Here is a 14,036-nt window from a genome sequence, read left to right on the forward strand (position 1 = left end):
CGTTAGTAGTATACAAATTGTTGTGATCGAGACACACGCGCGCACATGCACACGTATGAATAAAAATAATTTTTTATCTTCTGCAATATTAATCTTTGTAATAACGGCTGGTAATTCGCTTGAAACACAAATTAAATATATCGTACCTTTTGATATTTTATAGATTTTTATTTTATGAGTACATATGTATGTGTTTCTTAAATAATTGTATATACTTATAAAAAATACATTATAAAATCGCAGAGAAGTTTGCTGAATACGTAGTGTTAAATTTGAATGTAAATCAATTACTATCGTTAAGAAAGACAAACACATATTATAACGAGCGCATCTTCCTATAATTCGACAAATATATCTTGAGTCATTATGACCTCAATATGCTGCATTTGGACTAAGTAAGAGTAATCGATAAATTTATATGACATCATGAAAATGGAGTACCTTTTTAAGAAGGATAAATGGTTTAATTTGCAATTCTTAAAGGTAAATTGCAAGGATGAAGTTCTGTTACATATAAATAATTTTAATTAAAAAAAAACTTCTATTGATAATAAATAACGAATGTGTTAAGGAATACGAGTATACTCGTGTATGAATGTATATTCTAGGAGAAGACAGGAATACAAATTCTAATAATTATAGTTGAATTGCAGACATAGGATGCAAGATGGAAGTTCAGGGGATATCCTCTATTCAAAGAATTTCTCTATAATAATTCATTAGACATTCTCTTTTTTCGAAGAAATACATTTCATCAACGGTGAAAGGTAATAAGATCAACGGATTATTTCTTTTTATTTCTATATTAATCTTTTCTCCATGATCTTCTAATTGGTTAATATATATTTTAAATATTAGTTTCTACATATACATAATAGATTTAAATTTATGAAAGAGATAGCATTTAATGTCAGTTTTAGTTTTCTGGGAAGGAAGAGGGTGACAGCAGTCAGATAGGTGGAAGAGAGGCTGTTTGAGCACAGCAATTTCCTTCTTAGCTCAGTTTACATAAAAGTTTATTCTGTGATGCTTTATTTTAAAAACTTCGACAGTGTAAGCAGAGATATTTTAATACAGAGATATGTTTATATAAAAACGTGTTTCTGGACATTAATTAATAAATCATGATTTATATTAAATTTCAACACATTTTTCGCATCATCTTGTGTAATTCTACTTATCAGAATTATTTTTATTTCTTGCTCTTATTTCTAATTATTTTTTTCAGTCTATTTTTAAACGAAACTACGATCTTTGGAAAAATAAGCTTATAAATGTCATAAAAGAGAATAACGATACAAAAATATATAAAAATTTTATTGGGGATATGTAGAGTAGTCCTACATTTAATAGAATATCGGACACAAATATTAATATACCTTCATGTTACGTAATGATCCTCGACGAATTGCTTCGCGAAGTCCATCTTCTTGGCTTATTTCCTACTACGAAGAAAGGAGGTTAACAAGCATGGAAGTAACGCTTCATGTATGTAAATGGATCTTCAGTAGGCTTAAACTGAAGAGCTCGGGGCTGATTTCGTTGTATGTACGAATATTGATCGACTCATTAAAAGTGTTTTCAACTGAGACAGCGCTATTCGAAATGCCGTACAGATCTATATATGTGTTTGCGAAAATACTATGTGTTTAACTAACTGAAAGAGAGTTAACGAACATTAGGGGTGCAGATCGTGCACAAATTTCCTGAATGTTCAAATCGAGATACTAAATCCAATTATCGTTAAATATTCAAACAGTATAACAACTGCATATGAGTTTATAATTTGGTATCGTAGCATCCCTTCAAGTTGCTTATTCATTTAACCACCGAAGTATCCGAATCCGAGAAATCATGTTTTAAGATAATGTGAAATATTAGATAAGTTATTGCATAATATGAAATGGTCGATTTCATGAATATGTGAACTCATTCAGAAATTAGTTATTAATAGTGCTATTAAGTAATATTTATTAGATGCCAATTTATGTTTGAAACTAGCCGAACACATGATCCGTATTTTGTATATTGTTTTACTGCAAAAACAAGATATTTACATATATACAATGATTGTTACGGTTAATTGTGTTTTATGAGTTTTTATAGCCGAACCATTTGTATTTAACCATTAATCAATCCCTAACTTTCCAGAAGTAATATATGCCAATATATAGATATTTAAATGTATTTCCAAAATTAATATCGATATACTAATTTTTTACCAATTTGTTAAGTCATTTAAAAACTTAGATCTTCGATATATACGTAGATCGATAAGTTCGGTTGTCTTTTAGAGTTATCAGCAAAGGTGCATTGTCCCTGTAAGTCGGGTGTTGAATGTCATTAATTAATTCACATTTGGTAAGCACGTGCATTTATAGAACCCTAATTCCCTTAGCTATTGACATATCATGAACCTGAAATTGTGTCATAGCAATTAACGAGACCGTTGGCTGGGTAGGCATCCAGAGTCTGATCCCTCATGACCCTTCTTGTGTTATACATCGCTCCCATGTATTTTATGGTGAACAATAAATACAAAATATTATTCGTTTGTTCTGTCATCGCTTTCTTATTTTGTATTAGTATTTAAAATTCATTTCCTGTCAGAAGTGTTTTTATTTTAAGTAATGACGACTATCTCAAATACATTATCCACTGATTTCGTTAACTTTTTAAGTCATTTTCTCAAAACGGATAAAGATAAAATTGTAACAGTTTCGTCGATAGTATTATTTAAATAATTGCTTCGACACAACATATGCATCAATAACAAGGAATATTAGAGAAGCATCAAACTCTATATAGTCAGAATAAACGAATAGGAACAAAAGGTCGTACTTGATTCTTTGGTATAAAAAGATCGACATGATTTTCCAATACAAAAGTTCGATGCGTCATATTTATGTTTATCAATTTAGAAAAATCGCAAAACGTTAATATAATCTACAGCTTAACAAGTGATTCATTTTTACAAAGTTTATTTCGATTATTTTTTTTTTTTTTTGTATTTCCGTCGATTCCAATAAATTCAAGAAAACGAAAATACTTTTTGATGTAAAAGGAATCCCTCAAGGGATTGGCATTGACCTCTATCGTATTTCAAAGTGTTCACTCGAGACGTTTCTTAATCTCGCTGTTCTATGCGACTGAAGCTTGATCTACTTTTATTCGCAACGATGAAAAGTTCTACCGTACTCGACAACGATCTCCCTGTTATGCAGGCTGCTTTACACAGCCATAGCTTTAGTCGACACTTTATCACTTTCATCGCCCAAGAAAACTTTTGCAATTAACGCAGTGTCAGCTAGAGAATGTTAATTTGACCGAGTTACCGACGCCCTCTATACGGTGAATACCATCACTTTATTATTCATTTTCCTGATGTGATTGCTATAATATTTTCAACAAACGATCCTCTATCTTTTCACTTTATCTACCAAAAATCACAATTTATATGTGAACGAAAATTATTAATAGCATGATGCGAATAGGTTTAATTTCTCGCGTGAATATGTCGTGTGGGATGTTTGAAATTTGATCGTGGAATTTACAATAAATTATTATTGTTATATATCAATGAGACTTAAATAATAATTGTGGAAAGTAATGAATTTATCAGTGCAAGTTTTTAATGTAATTCCTTAAAGTTATTGTATGTGGATATTTGTGATGTTTAGTATCAGAAAAATTAAATAGATTAATAAATAGACACATGTGAAGCTTTTTTTGTACGCATTATGAACTACAAGTTTTGTTAATTTCATATTCAGATAACAAAATTCGAAAATCGTATTTAACTATTTAAAAGTCCCAATTGTAATAAGAATGTTTATTTTTATGTGTATATTAAATTAGAATTTTGTAACTTTGATGCCAAATATATTTTTTATAATTCTATCTTAATATTAAGTATTTTATGACTGCTTCTTTCTAATAAATCACTCTTTTTTATCCATGAACATAATTCAAAGTGCTTGCAGTGAATGCAAATTTATAGGTTTTCGAGAACGACTAAGACGAGGTGGCATTTACTGGCAAAAATCTGTACTATATTTAATACTTTCGGGATCGAATTTTTTCTAGCCTATAAGAAAAATTGCTGTTTTTATTAATTACGAATAATAGAAATACATTTCTTGAAATGATTCTGTCAACATCATAATATCATAAAACATGCATATTCATTCCTTAAATTCAAATATTTATTCATCGACGCACGATTACTAGTAATCTGGTTGGAATTTGTTCGCCAAATTTTCGAACTTTGCTCTCTCATAAATCCTTGTTAAGTAGCGATGAATGAATCCGAACTTTCTACAATCTCCTCCGCTAAATAATGGTGTACATCACCCAAAGTCTTAAGTGCTTCATTATCAAAGTCGACTGACCGGCCCGATTTTGGTTCACCTGAGAGATTAAGGTTACCCTTGGGGAATTTCAGAAACAGGTGTTGGCATTTTAACAAGTTTGAAGCATTGTTTCGCAAGTGTTCTGGATAACAATCATGGTAGCAGTGCCTTGCTTAAATGTAGCAAACGAACTCACAGGTAACTTGTATGAAACCTTACAATTATTTCTGTATTCTATGCGAGTAAAATGTAGCTAAAGAAAATAACTTAAAAGATGCGGCATGACCGTTATAATTAATCTGATCATAAAAAAATGTATTTGCTTTTATGGATAAGAAAAAATAATGATTTTGTTGCACAATACCTTATACTAATCTTGTTTGATGTTCTTTAATACGTAAAATGTCGCAATAAGTGTTTAAAAGATCGATTAATGTCATTAGTAAAATTGTAGAAATCACGAAATATAAATAATCAGTTTTAAAAGAGTTAGAATTCTCTATTACAATATCTTTGCACGTTCTGATACGTGACGCAATAGGAGACACGATCTTTTTGATAAAAATGAAATCCGAATGAGTGATAAAAGCGTCACATCACCGGAAGCTCATGGATGAAGGGACTAAAATGTACTGTATGTGAGTAGTTTCCGTTCAGTCATCGTTCCGTTATGCAACAGAAAGCACGAAAAAAACGAAAATTTCAAAAATTGGTTACATTTGTGAAATTTTTACGTGTACTCCACCAATGGTCACTCGAATATTACCGAAAATTGTAGTTTGAAAGCCAGTGAAGATCGAAGCCACATTGATACACGATCGGAATTTATCCGTAACGATGGGAATATCGAAAAACGTGAAAGGAAATGTAACTGCTGGCTATTCGAGCTGGCTGGTTGCTGTTGAAAGCTTTGAATGTTTTCTTTTAGAAAGTATAATCTATGATACTAAAAGAAGCAACGTGAATTTGTGTCTTTAAAATACTAGCGAAAAGTGTTGGTCGTAAATAAAAATGTTGCACTTATATACATATGTTTCTTTTATTTTTGTTTTATTACCTATACGTGTACAATGAATTTCAATAAATTATGCAGTTACCATTCTTATAGTAGTTTAAGTATTTTTAGAATTTTTGTTTTCCAAAGATATATACATTATAAGATATATTGTTAGATATGTTGCAGTATTTCTAATATCATGTGAATTCATAAATGTTTTAACTATGTTCTTAAATTGTTAGTTGAAACAATATACTATAGCATAAAGATTATGGTATTAAAATATATCTAACAAATTTTTGTAGTTGATCTTATAACATTATCTTCATTCCTAGGGATTAGGTAAATTGCTTGTACTAAAATCTTTCTAAGAAATTGCATTAGAATCTTTTCCATTCAAGTGTTAATGTCTCAGTGCCTATTCTTCTCATGCATATATAGATACATGTATAGAATATTTATTGCTTCTTTCCATTGAGCTACAACGTTTTATTGATTTTTCTTTCTTTTTCAAGACTCACGTACATACTTGCATTTCTAGCCGCTGCTCGTATTTCTACGTTCATTAACTGTTTCATGTAATATTAGTTAGATTGCTCTTAAAGGAGAATATCATGGCAAAACTAAAAGCTGGTGCAACTAAGGATAGGATTTAATACAAAAGGAAAGGATACTAATAAACGATACGTACGTCGTATTCTGGGCACATTGTTCGAAAGTTTTTGTAGTGACAACAATCTTCATCCAATTAATTAATTCAGCGTATTTGGATCTCTCTTTTATTTAATAAAGGGATAAATAAATAAGGAAAGATAAACATCTTGGATTGCTAAATATTGCGGGAATACGATGAGTAATGAAATGGAAATTCAAACACTGATGTACTTGTGATTAAACGTTTCTTCCAATAGCAGTAACTACCAACAGCAGCAATTATTCCTTTCCGCGAAATGTTTCCCTTCTTCCAATTGTTACAAGATGGAACGAGTCATCTGCAACTCTCGCTTTATAATTCCAGCTTCATTAATTGTTCCAGTCCCTCTTTTCTCTGTGTCACAGAGATACAACAAACGTCTATTTCTGATAAAAGTCAAGGTATATGAGAGAGAAGCAGATAAGTATTTACTACATAAAAATTATTCCCTTGGCGTTATTGTACATGTACCTGCGAGTAATATTTTTGATCTACGAGTTCACGAATCTCATTGCTGAACAATAGACAAAATCATATCTTTATGAGGGATGAATGAAAAAATGAAACCTAAATGGATTTATTTCATCCTGTAAACTTTATAATGTGTATATACTTCACTGTAAATGTTCTGTATATTTTTGCATATTATGCGCACTCTTTACGTTTTTGTACATTGAAATTTTCCATAAATGCATAAAAGTCCTGTGTATACTTATCATTATCATTAGACATGATGTGGATTATTTAAATGTGTGAAAACGTACAGGATGCATAATAATATTCTAAAATATACAAAGTACCCGAGAGGAAGTATGCATTATAATATTTAGGTGACACAATCCGTTTCCTTAACTGTATTTATAAAAATTTGATTTAAAAACTATTTTCAATTACTTTTAAGTATACTCTATGTACTAGCAATAACGTATATGGCACATACATTATTTCTTATATAAGTTTCATGTAGAAATTTGGAGCAAATGTATCGTACTTTTATCCCGATTTTGCAGAAGTTACAATTGTTTGTCGTCACGCTATGAAAGATTTCTATGGAAATCACAGATACGTTGAATTACGAAAGTAATGATATAGAACGCGCGCTGGTTCCATGTTCTACATCTGTCGCATGCGTTAGAATCGTTATTCGATATATGTATTCGTTGTATGCCGTCGAGGATTCAGCTTTATGACCAGATGCTTGTCTTATGCTATGAACGAATTGTTTCCGACGACTTGTTATTGGAATTGCTTCATGTTATTTGCGAGAAAAATACGAAGATTGGAACCTTTATCCTTGGAATGATATTTAGATTGTGAATGAGATTTGCACACAAGAATGGAAATTGTTGGTCTGTATTCGGTATTTCATGCGAACATATTTTAGAGAACAGATTTTTTAGCAACTTTTGCAAAGTTATTTTAAGATCTTTTCATTACTAACAATAAAATCTTATTATTAAAAATCAGTTAAATAATTCTCGAAATATCTTTCTGTTCTTATATTTCTTACGATGAAAAAGTTAATGATTTAATACTAGAAAAGAGTTGTTTGAAATGTGAACGAATATGTTTTATTAATATGTTTGTTAAATACATTGTATGTACATGTAGGATTGGAATCTCCTTATTTAGAAAGGAGACTGTGAGAAAATATCGAGGACGCTTCCGAGAAGTTGCTTAGGGGTTGATTGGCTCAACTGACAGGAACGAGATATCACACGTTCGATTCCCTCTATGAGGACCGACACTTTCTCTCAGTTCTTATGTGTATGCAGCAATATATTTTTGAAAAATGTAAATAAGAAAATAAAGACAGGAGAGTAAAATTTATTCAAGGATAACAACGAAAAATGTTAGCTGTGTTTACTTTGTGTTTAAAGGAAACTCGATGATAGAATAATCTTACGTAAAGTAGTTCATAGATCATTTCATTTCTCTGTGCAAGGTGTTATAGATGATTTAATAAAACAGACGAAATTAATTCTTTACGGCATCATTCGAAGTTATGTATTTCTAGTCATAAGTGCTTTTTATAATTCCAATTTTATTTCTTTTATTAAAATTGTGGTAAAATGATTAATTTTCAAAACAAATAAGAACAAAGATTTGCCAGTACGTTACTTATTTATACTTTATTTCCGATACAAATAAATTTTCTACCTGTGTAACATCGAACGACAATGTATCATTGTTTGATACCATATGCTTGAACTATCAGTGATGATGTACGCTTTTAATTATATTCCATCCTGCCCATATTGTGATTTTTTAATATTCACGACTATATTTATAAATATTATTTATTGATTACGTATATAGACGAGCTCAGTCATTTATTACACAATTTTTAAAATAAAAGATACAATGATAATTCTATTAACTTTATTATTTATTAATTTTATAAATTTAAATCATTCATATAAATGAACGAAGTTGAATGTTTTAATTTAACCGATAAATATTTGGCACATCTAGTTGTTCACACATAAATAGAACCATATAGTTCTATATACTGTAATCATAAGTGTAATCATTTATAATTATGATTATATTTTGTTAAAAATTACGAATACTTAATATCGCTTAAAAAAGTTTAAACGTCTTTCGTTAAAACGACATATTTTTTTATACGAATAGTGTTTATGAATATGAATATGAATTTAACTCAAGTGTGAAAATAGCTTTTACATACTGATTTTACGCTTGAAATTTCATTCGTGTATTCCTGTACGTTGAAGGCAAACGCTAGAATAATGGCATTTTATTATTATCCGAATCGGAAGACAGAATATTTCGTTTCCTGTATTTGGTGATGACGTACTTTGAGTGAAGTAAGGGCGATCTTTCTCGAAGAATGAAGCTTCATAGCTTTCTTGTGAAAAATGTACGAAGCAAACTTCCATCAGAACATTGCTGCTAAATAATGTAGCTGAAAACGAGGAAGTTTGATTTTCCAGTTTGCACACTTTCGTTCTAAATACATAATTCTTTTTCACTGTCACTTCTTTTTTGTCCTATTCTCATCCTTAGAAGGATGTATCCCAGAGGTAAAAGCACTGATTATATCTACACTTTACACGCGCGCTAGTTTTTAGACAGTGTAAAGAAACGTTTTATTTTAGTTTTTCACTGAGAAAGTATTTGAGAGATTCTAAACCCTTTTATAGGTTATCTGATAGAATCTTTGTAGAACATACTTCTTTTGCGGTTTTATATTCGGTTTTATATTCGGCTTTATATACACTTCGAACAAATTGTAGCAGAATCTCGATTATTAGAAAGTTGAGTAATGACACGATTGATTATAGTAACGTCAGTACATAGTAACAAACTTTCCAAAATGAAAAATTTGAAAGTGTTTTTTAAAAATAGAATTTGAACGGAAGATTAAAAAATGAGAGAAGAAACTAACTTATTTAACAGTTTTTGAACTTCTTAGTTCCCAAATGCCTAATTTTTTCAAATATAATAAAACATTTCGAACTGACACATTTATGTGTTACAAAATCGTAGAAACAACAAATGAGGCTAATCTACCTAACGTTTACAAAATGTTTTTTATTTAGAGAAATGGGTCCTTGTCAAATAACTACAATATATGTGAAACATGCAAACAAATTATTTTGAACAACTATCTACCTCGTTCATTGTGTATCGCAGTTTTTAAAGCATTTCAACGTAATAATTTTCTAAATATAAAAGTAAACAGTAGATACAAATAACACTAAAATATTTAGGCCATGGCAGGTAAGCTTAAAATAAAAAAGTTTATTTTGTGCAAACGATCCATTTATTCGCGTACACCTACGCTCTATACTATGGTAGTACATTAGAGCACACTATGCAATAAGCGTTATATGTCCGGTACATTAGGAAATATAGATATGCTGCCAAGTAGCAACACTATGCATTTGAGAATAATTGACATGCATAAATTCACTGTATTATGGGTTATCTATTCACATAGACAAAAATCCTTAAATAAAAAACGTTTAAACAAACGAATCCTACTCGTATGCAAATATTTATCTTATTCACTAAATATCATAACGCGTACTACATTTTGGATATTTCGTATATTATGCGCATTTTGTAGAGTTTTGCATCATTGAACTTTTTATAAATTATTTTGACTTTTTAATTATATATAATTAAATTATTTAATTATATAAATTATTTTGATTTCTTAATACTTGTAGAATAAATTCTCCTATCTGCTACTATAATTCCTCTATTTCTAAGTGGCATTATTTTAAATCCACTTAGAGTTATATATACTAACGTTATGTTCGTAAGCCAAATCTTCGAATTGCAATAAAATATTCAACTGGAGTCCCATAAAATATTTCATCTCATTGCTATTTGTCTTCCTTGCCTACCCACCCCTCCCCCTATGTCCGGTAATTCGGATGTCGATAACGACGTCGTAGGGAGTCGTTTAATCGGGCCACGGCAAATCGAGGGAAATGCCACGTTACTCGCAATAATCTGCAGCACAAATTGAAGATTGTTTTTCTTTGTCTCTTTTTCATTTCGGCTATGCTCTTCCGACGCTTCTTTCACTGTCTGGTGCGATCATTACACGTCTACCATGGGCGATATTTTTTCCATTCGAACAAAGTAAACATTATTTTCGAATGACCACAAAGCAACGTACAAGCGACGTTTTCTTTTTGGTCTTTCTATTGGAAACTTTTAATACGCCGAACGTATATTGCGGAATGTGGTACGAAGTGGAAAATCTTCGTCAATACTCTATTTCCATCGATGTTTACTGTTTATTCGAGGAAGCTGTTAACTTTTCGAGGAATCGCTGAATAGTAGAACTGATGGAAAGCAAATAACGTATTCGATTGATTGATGCCGAGGAAATGGAATTTGTTTATGTGTACGTAGTACGATCAGCGTAGTTCGTACAAATGATAAGAATGTCGATTAGGAATTAAAATTCTTCTCTTTTAATGCTGTAAAGTATCGTTCATTTATCTGCAAATCGAATATATTCAGGAAAATATTTAAATCAATTTAATGTATATGTATTAGGTTGTATTGATTCACGGCATTTCTCATAATACAGACCATAATGGAAGAGATTTGTATGATGAAGGAGTTCGAAGACAGCTCCGTACAAGTTCGAAACAATATTTAGCAAACATGACAAACCAAGGCTTGATATCAACAGATTCGACTGGTTTGGAGTGTTGTTGTCGATTTGTCTCAATGAATGAAAACTGGTAGATTATAACAGATAAGATTAATTTAATAATCGATACATTAATTTAATAAATTCCATAATTATTTCGTTCGCTATTTTTCCGCTTTATTAACTTTAGTACTTTCAACTTAACGCGTTACTTCAACTTAACGATTTTACTTGATGCGTTTTTATTGATCTATTGAATAATGTTCATCTTTTCTAATATCAGGAGGGAAGCGTCTAGCTGAGGAAAGTATTTTTTATGAAAAAATATAATGTATTTATAGACTTTGTAAAAATATTTTATTTACATGCAATAATTTCCTGAAATATGTATTACGATACATCGATCGAATCAGATACGTTCAAAAGCAATAGTAAAATGTCCACGAGCCTCAAAATTAATGGACACCTCGCACATATATTATCGCAGTACACTCGTTTGTTCGAAATCAACCGCTGTTTTCCATGCTCCGTTGAGCAGACACCAGCAGCGAATTAATTTGCAGAGTTCTGCTTTACAAAGAACTACCTTCAAGTATCGAAATACATGGAAATTAGGGAAATGGAATTTACGAGGTGTGGAGAGCGTGCTTTACGCACTGTTTTCCCCTCTTAATTTATACGTGATATTACGCGTCATATGCAAAATATGTAATAGGCAGTTATTTAAAAAAAATTGTTTCAGTAGGACAGTTTATTTGAATATGTAGGTCAATTAATATTACAAGTAAATGTATAAGTAATTGGTAGAGAATGAATTGGGGGAGCAACGAATGAGGTGGCAGTTATACCGGCGGGAATTCGTGAACGTCCCAGATTGTGGGAGTGTGAGAAGATTATAGTGAGACGCAAATGTGTGATAAGCAATTGTAGCAATTATGAAAGGAGAGTGATATCGGTTAATTTATATAAGCGTCGTTTCCTCTTGTTATAATTAACAAGATATATGAGCGAGTTTATACAGATTGATACATATTATAGAGCCTGATAAACTGTATTCTTCGAAATACAAAATGTACATCTCCGTTCGTAAGCATTAGATCGCTTTGTCAATTCCATATGAAATGTAATGATTGGTCAAGATCATTAAGAACAAGATTCATTCTTACCAGACTTACGCATAAAAAGTTTGTAAAAATTATTTTTAATAATAGATCTTTAACTCTAGAGAAATAACATATTCAAAATAAATTTCTCTGAATTTGGCAACAGCTATCCAGAAATAATAAATAATTATCTCAAACTTATCGCTTCTCAAATGATTAAAACGTGATTCGTTTGTCCTTCTTAGTTTAAAAAAGATAGCATATCGACATCTGAAGTATTCTTTTTTTTTTAGCAAAATACAGTTTTTATGTTCGTAAAAATCTTATTGACTTGAGTTACATATAACAAATTCCATTTGACATTGTCTTGGCTTGATGGTTTATAACAGGTATTAACGGAAGAGTTTGGTGGAACATTGTTCACGTAACTGTAAGAGATACAATTTTATCTGTGTAATGGACAGCGGAAAGCTGCATATCGTACCGGATGGAACGAGTTCCTGGTTGTGCATCTATCGAATTGGTTAACCAGATCCAAACCCATAGGCGAACGTGACGAGATTGTTGACTGTCCTCGATTGTTTGCAAAATGTTCACCTAGCCTGTAGTCCTAATTTGTCTTTGTTGGGAATTGCGGTTTAACGCTCACTACATGTAGAATAACTACATTTATCACTTTGATATAAGTTTACTTGTTTAAGAAATGTTGGTATTTGTTACTTTAACGAAATTTTAAGCTATATTAATAATTTTCTATTCATTTGCGCGAAGTTATTTTATATCAGAGCTAAATTTTATAGCGCTGTTACAGTTATTAACAAAGAATGATTTTACAAATAACTTATTAGCATAAATTTATATATTCTAATATTTTTGTTTTTCACGAAAGCAATTTCCGTCACAAGAGTTTGTCGATGCACGTGTGTATATGTGTATACACGATCTTTAATTCAATATCAACATCGATTGTTGCATGTGTGTGTATGTGTATGCCTTTGCTCACTAGAGAGTTGACTTTCAAAGTGTTACATAGCAGAATAAAACTTTCTCGTGTACATATTTTCATTCACGATGCTGGATAAATGAGAGGCTTGGCATTTTTAACTTCATAAACAATTTAACACATATAGTGACCCATCCGTAACTTACAGCTGATATAACTTTAAAGTGGTGGTTTAACGACCGTGCGAAAATTGTTTCGCGAAAAGGATACGAACATTTCAAAATGTATTTAACTTGAGATTCTGGGAATATTTATTCATTAGAACCAGCGAGTTACGTAAATAATTTAATTTGATTTTCAACGAATGATGTACCTGCTAAGAGCGTGAACTGAAAAGTGTTTGAAAAAGTAAAATATAACATATGAATATACGACGTAATACTTAAATATCATTGCTGCATATTTCTATATAAAAAAATTAAAACATCATTTTGTATACGTGAAAATCCTTGAACGCTTGCAAGAAATAACATCGAAGGAGATAAAGTACCAACATTAATAGTACTGTTACATTAGCTACTATATTAGCAATAATAATATATTATTTCGTTCACAAATAAACAATCTTAAAGGCAGTATAATTTAAATTTTAAATTATAGGAAGTGTATCTCTTTCATAATTAAATCAAATTAAATGATAGCAGAAAGAAAACACGTATATCTTTTTATTAAATTAGTATATCGTAAAGCGTTTCTAGAAAAGCTACCTATTTTTTTTAACCCTTCAATCGAAATCACGTTCTG

This window comes from Bombus flavifrons, chromosome 8 (assembly GCF_040668555.2).
Source record: "Bombus flavifrons isolate JBK064 chromosome 8, iyBomFlav1_principal, whole genome shotgun sequence".
NCBI lineage: Eukaryota > Metazoa > Arthropoda > Insecta > Hymenoptera > Apidae > Bombus > Bombus flavifrons.